The 6120-nt window shown below is 43.7% G+C and overlaps 1 non-coding gene across 1 annotated transcript; it reads right to left on the reverse strand.

Annotated features, from left to right (window-relative positions):
• Positions 1-4953: 4953 nt before the first annotated feature.
• TRNAI-AAU lies at positions 4954-5027 on the reverse strand. Its single transcript has one exon. It is a non-coding gene; the product is annotated as a tRNA-Ile (tRNA).
• Positions 5028-6120: the final 1093 nt, after the last annotated feature.

Raw genomic sequence — 6120 nt, forward strand, 5'->3', positions numbered from 1 at the left:
TAAGTGAATGAATGATCTTGCCCATCAGTGCCCTTCACTTGTTTCTTATCACATCCTTGGCATTATCTCTTTCGGCAGCTACCCTACCCTCAAAATCATTCTTAGTACTCTTTCAACTTTAAAGACTTCTCCATCTGCCATCTTCCTTAGACTGAACCTATTCCAAACCCTCAACTACTCCCCAAACCATATACTCATAAGATTACCGTCATTAGAGTAACTTCCACCATGTACAGAATGAATCCTATGTGTCAGCTATGCATGTAGCACCAAAAATATGCTAATGTATGTATTCAATCTGTACAACAACTCTGCTAGGTAGGTAGTAGTATTTTCATTCAAAGATGAGAAACATAAGCCTCAAAGAAAAGCGATATGCTAAAGGTTACAGAGCAAAAAAAAAAACTGGCAAAACTGGGTTTATCCTTAATTCCATTTGACTGCAAACTCTGTTTCAGTCTTGTTGGCTGGTACCACCATCGCACTTTTCCAGAAAATTATTAAAATTACAGAATTCTCAGTGTAGATGTGTTCTCAGCCTGCTTTGGCTCAAAATATTTCAGCAGAAAAGGATGTTAGAGATGATCTTGTCTGACTCTCACACTTTACAAATAAGGAAACTGACAGTCAAGGAGGATGGGTTACTGGTCCAATCATGACCTTCCCTTTTTTAGTTCTTAAGGGGGCGGGAACCACATCCTTTGGGAAGTCATTTCATGCTCCTCCTAGCATAACTCTAAGTGCACCAAAAGCCTGTATGTGGACCTCTGATGTCCATTCCAAAAGGAGCAGAATATCAAGTCCAGAACACCTGAACGGCCAGAGCAAAGAAAGGCCAGACTGAGACGGCATCAACCTCAAAGGGAATAGAACAAGCCAAGGATGTTGCCTGGTCCTCGAAGCTAGCAAAGCAACGAAGACAAGACATGTAAAACCACAGCAAAGCCCTCCCCCCAAAACCAACACCTGTATCCCAAAGCCACTTTTACCAACAGCAGTGACATGCAACCCAATTAAGCAGATCATTTCAAAGTCCTTCTCTTTAAGTCTGAGTAGCTGGAATGAGGAGAGAGAAGACAAGTCAGTGCTTGAAAGCTTGCCTTTAGGTTTGTTATCAAGAATAACAAGTGATGCCATATTTCAAGTGTGTTTAAAAGTCCTGAATCATATAACTATTCTGCCTTGTGTTGTCTTGAAAATGTAAAAATAGAAATGGAAGAAATTATCAAAGGGCAATAAAGCAGGGAAACAGAGATGAGGCAGGGGTGTGGGCTGCAATTCATTGTTACAGATGCTTTAAACACTTACTGTATGGCAGTAGTTGACAAGCCTGGTTAAGAACAGAGCAATAAATATGCTTTCAATCTCTCTCCTAAAGAGACATAATAATAGGGCAAGAGAATAAAGAGTGTAACTGTTTAATAGCCATCCTTATTTTCTAAAGAAGGCAGTTTTTTGGTGACCCTAATGCTTTCAACATTCATTTTTTGTCCCTTTATTATATCATTAGGCTACATCAAAAACACAAAATGTGCTATTTAATAGATCACATGTAACAAGAGAGGACACATGGGGTGGGTCAATGATCAGGGCTTGCCTGATTAGCTTTAATTGATTCACTTATCTTCAAGCTTCCCTAGACTATTTTGTAAATAAGTATGATTCAATACCAGGTGTTACATAAATATTCAATGTAAATACATATACACACACATAAATGTGTTGAATATATTGTGACCATTTGTTATATCCAGGCACTAAGCCTGCTGACCAGCTAAATAAGTTCCCTAGGCTCTAAAAGTATAAATCCTGAGCCCTCCCAGGAACATGCAGTGTTTGCTCAATCTGTAAACACGTAATTATTGAACTTGCCTTCTAAAGTAACACCACACCCTGGATATGATGCAAAACCCAGCATTACAAGATAAGCTCTGTCTCAAGTTTATGCTCGTTGTAGTGCCTGAAGTATTTGCTCATATACTCAGGGACCGAAGCAGAAGTAAACAGTCAGGCCAGTATTATAGGGACACCTGGGTTTCAAAATCGACTTTCTTCTATTGTGAAAGCAATGAATGGAGTTCAGCAGAACTCCTGTAAGAATGCCGACTCATCCCACACCACGTGGGTCACAAGACTTTGACCTTAGCTCAGGCCACCCTAAGAGGCCGAGGGCCATCCCCTTCCCTAGGGAGTCTGACCCAAGCTCCCAGTCCCCTGCCGCCACACATCACCTCCTGCCTGTCTCCTGTCTGCACCCTCTTGCACTGGGCGTTAACCAAGACTGTGCTCAGATCTCCAGCCAGGGCTCTGCACGGTACATTTAACCTGCCTGGACTCATGACTCTTTATACCTTTAAAACTCTACAAAATCACTTCTTAGGTATGATTTTTTTTATATCCTTCCCTCCCCACCAAGATATTCTATAGCTAGCTGAGCAATTAAGAGCCAGAACCTGGGAGCCCAACGCCTGGGGTTGAATCCTGATCCACCACAGACTAACTGCACCTCAGTCTCCCTACCTGTCCTTCTTAGGTGTATAAAGTGGCTCAGTCAGAAAGAATCCATCTGTAACACAGGACACTGCCTGCAATGCAGATGTGGGTTCGAACCCTGGGTCAGGAAGATCCTCTGGAGAAGAAAATGGCAACCCAGTCCAGTATTCTTGCCTGGAGAATTCCATGGACAGAGGAGCCTGGCAGGCTAACAGTCCATGAGGTCTCAAAGAGTCGGACACAACTAAGCAACTAAACAACAACAGTCAAGATGAACAGGTAAGCAAAGAGCTTAGATTAGTGCCTGGTACGCAGTAAATGCTGCCGCCCAAGCGCAAGCATAATAAATGTGATCAAAAATGGTAGCTCCTATTTACCTTGGTGTTCATGAGACAAAGGGGACTGACAGGGCTGTATCTGGGCTGGCCCATCAGGGAAATGCCTGTAACGGCCAGCATTGCATTGCCAGTTGTCCCTGCAAACACTGCAGCTGGCCTGGTGTGACCAGCTGTTCACAACTTCACGAAGAAGCAAAATCCACGTCTGGATTTTAAGTTATTGGTTTACATTTTAAAAATTCATGTCTGAGCCAAAGAAAGCACATTTAAAGGCAGATTTAGCCCTTAAGCCACTATTTTGTGACCTCTGACATTTAGGAATCTATAATGGGAGGGGGGTGTATGTATGTGTGCATGTGTGTGCATTTTCATTTTTCTGTGTTCATCCTCTGTACTTCTGCCACAGTTAAATATCTGAGGGGTAGTAGAAAGCATGCAGAAAGTATTCAGTTAAGATCAGCTGACCAATGAAGGTTTATTGACAGACACCAGAGGAACTTTGCTGAAAGAAAACAATGAGTAAGTTAGTGTCACCCACATTCAATGCCCTCCGCATCTTCAGGTCAACAAGCCAAGCCCTGATGACACAAAGATGAACAAGATGCAGTCCCTGATCTTAAAGAATGTTATAGACTTGTGGGGCCACAGACATGTAGACAACTGTAATCGTTACAAAACATGCGAACATGTTTTATCTCAACATCAGGAGAACCTAAGGTAGTTGGGACAGCGTGTGACCTTATACTCAAAATATAGAAGAGAAACAGGTTAAATGACTTGTCCGAGGTCACTCCAGCAGTTCATGGTGTTGTAATAAGAACCCAGCTCTGCTGACTTCAAACCCAGGACTCTTTCTGCTGAATGCTAATATTCTAACATAAAACGCCTCTATTTCCCAATGCCTCTACACTGGAGAAATTGGGCTCAGGAAGAGGGTCAATACCCAGTGAGTTAGATGGAGGCATTGATAGCATCATAGAAGGCAGGCTTTGAAAAGCACCTGTGAACAGTCAAATATTTTTCTTTTCATTAATTATAATTTTCCAACTACCAAAAAGAATTTGAGGCTACTTTCAACAAGGCATAATACCATGTATATTTTTCATGTTCAAGAAACAAAGTAATGAAGGAAAACAGAGATGAAATCCCTGTTTCAGAAAGTTGAGGGTAAGCACAAGTGGGCATAACTCCTAGCTCTGAGCTTCCTGAGAGACAAGATAAACTGGGAAGTGATAAGATTCTGGTTTATAAAAGGAGGCAGACCAATTTTAATTTTAGCATATATTATCACCATTTGTTCTCTGAATCCGCACAACAAAAATCAGTATTCTTATGGAAAACATTGATCTGAAAATGCATTTTATATAAAAAAAAATGAATTTGTTATATTTGTAAAGTTTGTGGGTTGCCTGGAAAATCTCATGGACAGAGGAGCCTGGTAGGCTGCAGTCCATGGGGTCACTAAGAGTCGGGCACGACTGAGCAACTTCACTTTCACTTTTCACTTCCATGCATTGGAGAGGGAAATGGCAACCCCCTCCAGTGTTCTTGCCTGGAGAATCTCAGGAACGGGGAGCCTGGTGGGCTGCCATCTATGTGGTCGCACAGAGTCAGACACGACTGAAGTGACTTAGCAGTAGCAGTAGCAGTGGGTTGATCAGAAGATTTGGAAATTTTGTAACAACATACTCACTAGCACATGATTGCCAACATGAATGGTTTGGCCTGTCCTATAAAGGAAAGCGCAAGAATTGGCATCTTGTTTAGAAGGCTCATGCAGCAGAGTGTGGGAGCATGGAAACAGTAATGGGTGGAGGAGGGGGAGTCGGGGGAAAGGGTGAGCAAAAGGTTGCCTCTTCACAAACGGCACACATTTCAAGTTCTTAACTGGTGTGCTAAGTCACTTCAGTCATGTCCTACTCTGTGCGACCCTATGGACTGGAGACTGCCATGCTCCTCTGTCCGTGGAATTCTCCAGGCAAGAACACTGGAGTGGATTGCCATGCCCTCCTCCAGGGGGTCTTCCCCACCCAGGGATCAAATCTGTGTCTCTTACATCTCCCGCATTGGCAGGCAGGTTCTTTACTACTAGCACACCTGGGAAGTCCTAAAGTAGGCTTAATGGCCCATATGGGGATCGAACCCACGACCTGGGCGTTATTAGTACCACACTCTAACCGACTGAGCTAACCAGCCAGCTTAACTGGAACTATTGCCAAAATGGCACATCAAACACAAGATGACATTCATCAGCTATGAGGATATTTCATCATTCATCATTCATTCAACAAACATTTACTGAGTGCCCACAGAGTGGGCCTTCAAGCCCTGTCCTTAGGGATGAAGATGGGGCAATGAACAACACAGACAGAAATGCCTGCCTTCACCAAGCCTTCCTGAGGCAAAGCCTAGCATGTTGCACAAATTAAAGATGTTGTACACTTGTCTATGAGAGAGCTGGAGTTCCCACAGTCACACTGGCATCCAAATCTGCTGTCCTAAAAAGGCTGCTGCTGCTGCTGCTAAGTCGTGTCAGTCATGTCCGACTCTGTGCGACCCCAGAGACGGCAGCCCAGGCTCCCCCGTCCCTGGGATTCTCCAGGCAAGAACACTGGAGTGGGTTGCCGTTTCCTTCTCCAATGCAGGCTACACCTCTGCATTACTGCAGATGGTAAAACATGCTTGGCTTTTGTCACACTATCTGGAGCCAGGAAGGGAAGCACAAACACTGATCCTAACAGGGTTGAAGCCCAGGTCCCACCTTCGGAAGCTCACAAATGGATGGAGTGTCGGCAGGCACCTCCTTCAGTCTGGGGCAATGGTTCCCCCCGCTCCACCCCATTCTAAACATGGCTTTAAGAAGCAATTGGAAGAAAGAGAGGGAAGAGGAGCTAAAACAACCATAGAAGCTGTTACACACGGTAGAAAATAAACAAATCAAGTTTTCTAAGACCCACGCATGCATTTACTTAACTAACATTCATAACTCCTCACTACATATGCAAAGAGCACTGTGTTGGAATCTAAGCAAAAAGAGAGTGGGATGGGTGGAGACATGGTTCTTGCTCTGATGTCTCTTGACTTCTAGAAATAGAGCCAGACATTAAACAATTAATTAATTAAAGTAGTACAACTACTAGGAAGAACTACTGGAGTCTACAAGAACTTTACATGGGCAAATGAACCTAGTGCCAAAGACAACAGAAACCCTTTACACCAGCCCACTCTCTCTCCCTCTCCTCCACCACCCCACCCCTCCCCGCCCTCCTTCTCCTCTCTCAGACACACA

Source organism: Oryx dammah, unplaced genomic scaffold (assembly GCF_014754425.2).
Source record: "Oryx dammah isolate SB20612 unplaced genomic scaffold, SCBI_Odam_1.1 HiC_scaffold_3, whole genome shotgun sequence".
NCBI lineage: Eukaryota > Metazoa > Chordata > Mammalia > Artiodactyla > Bovidae > Oryx > Oryx dammah.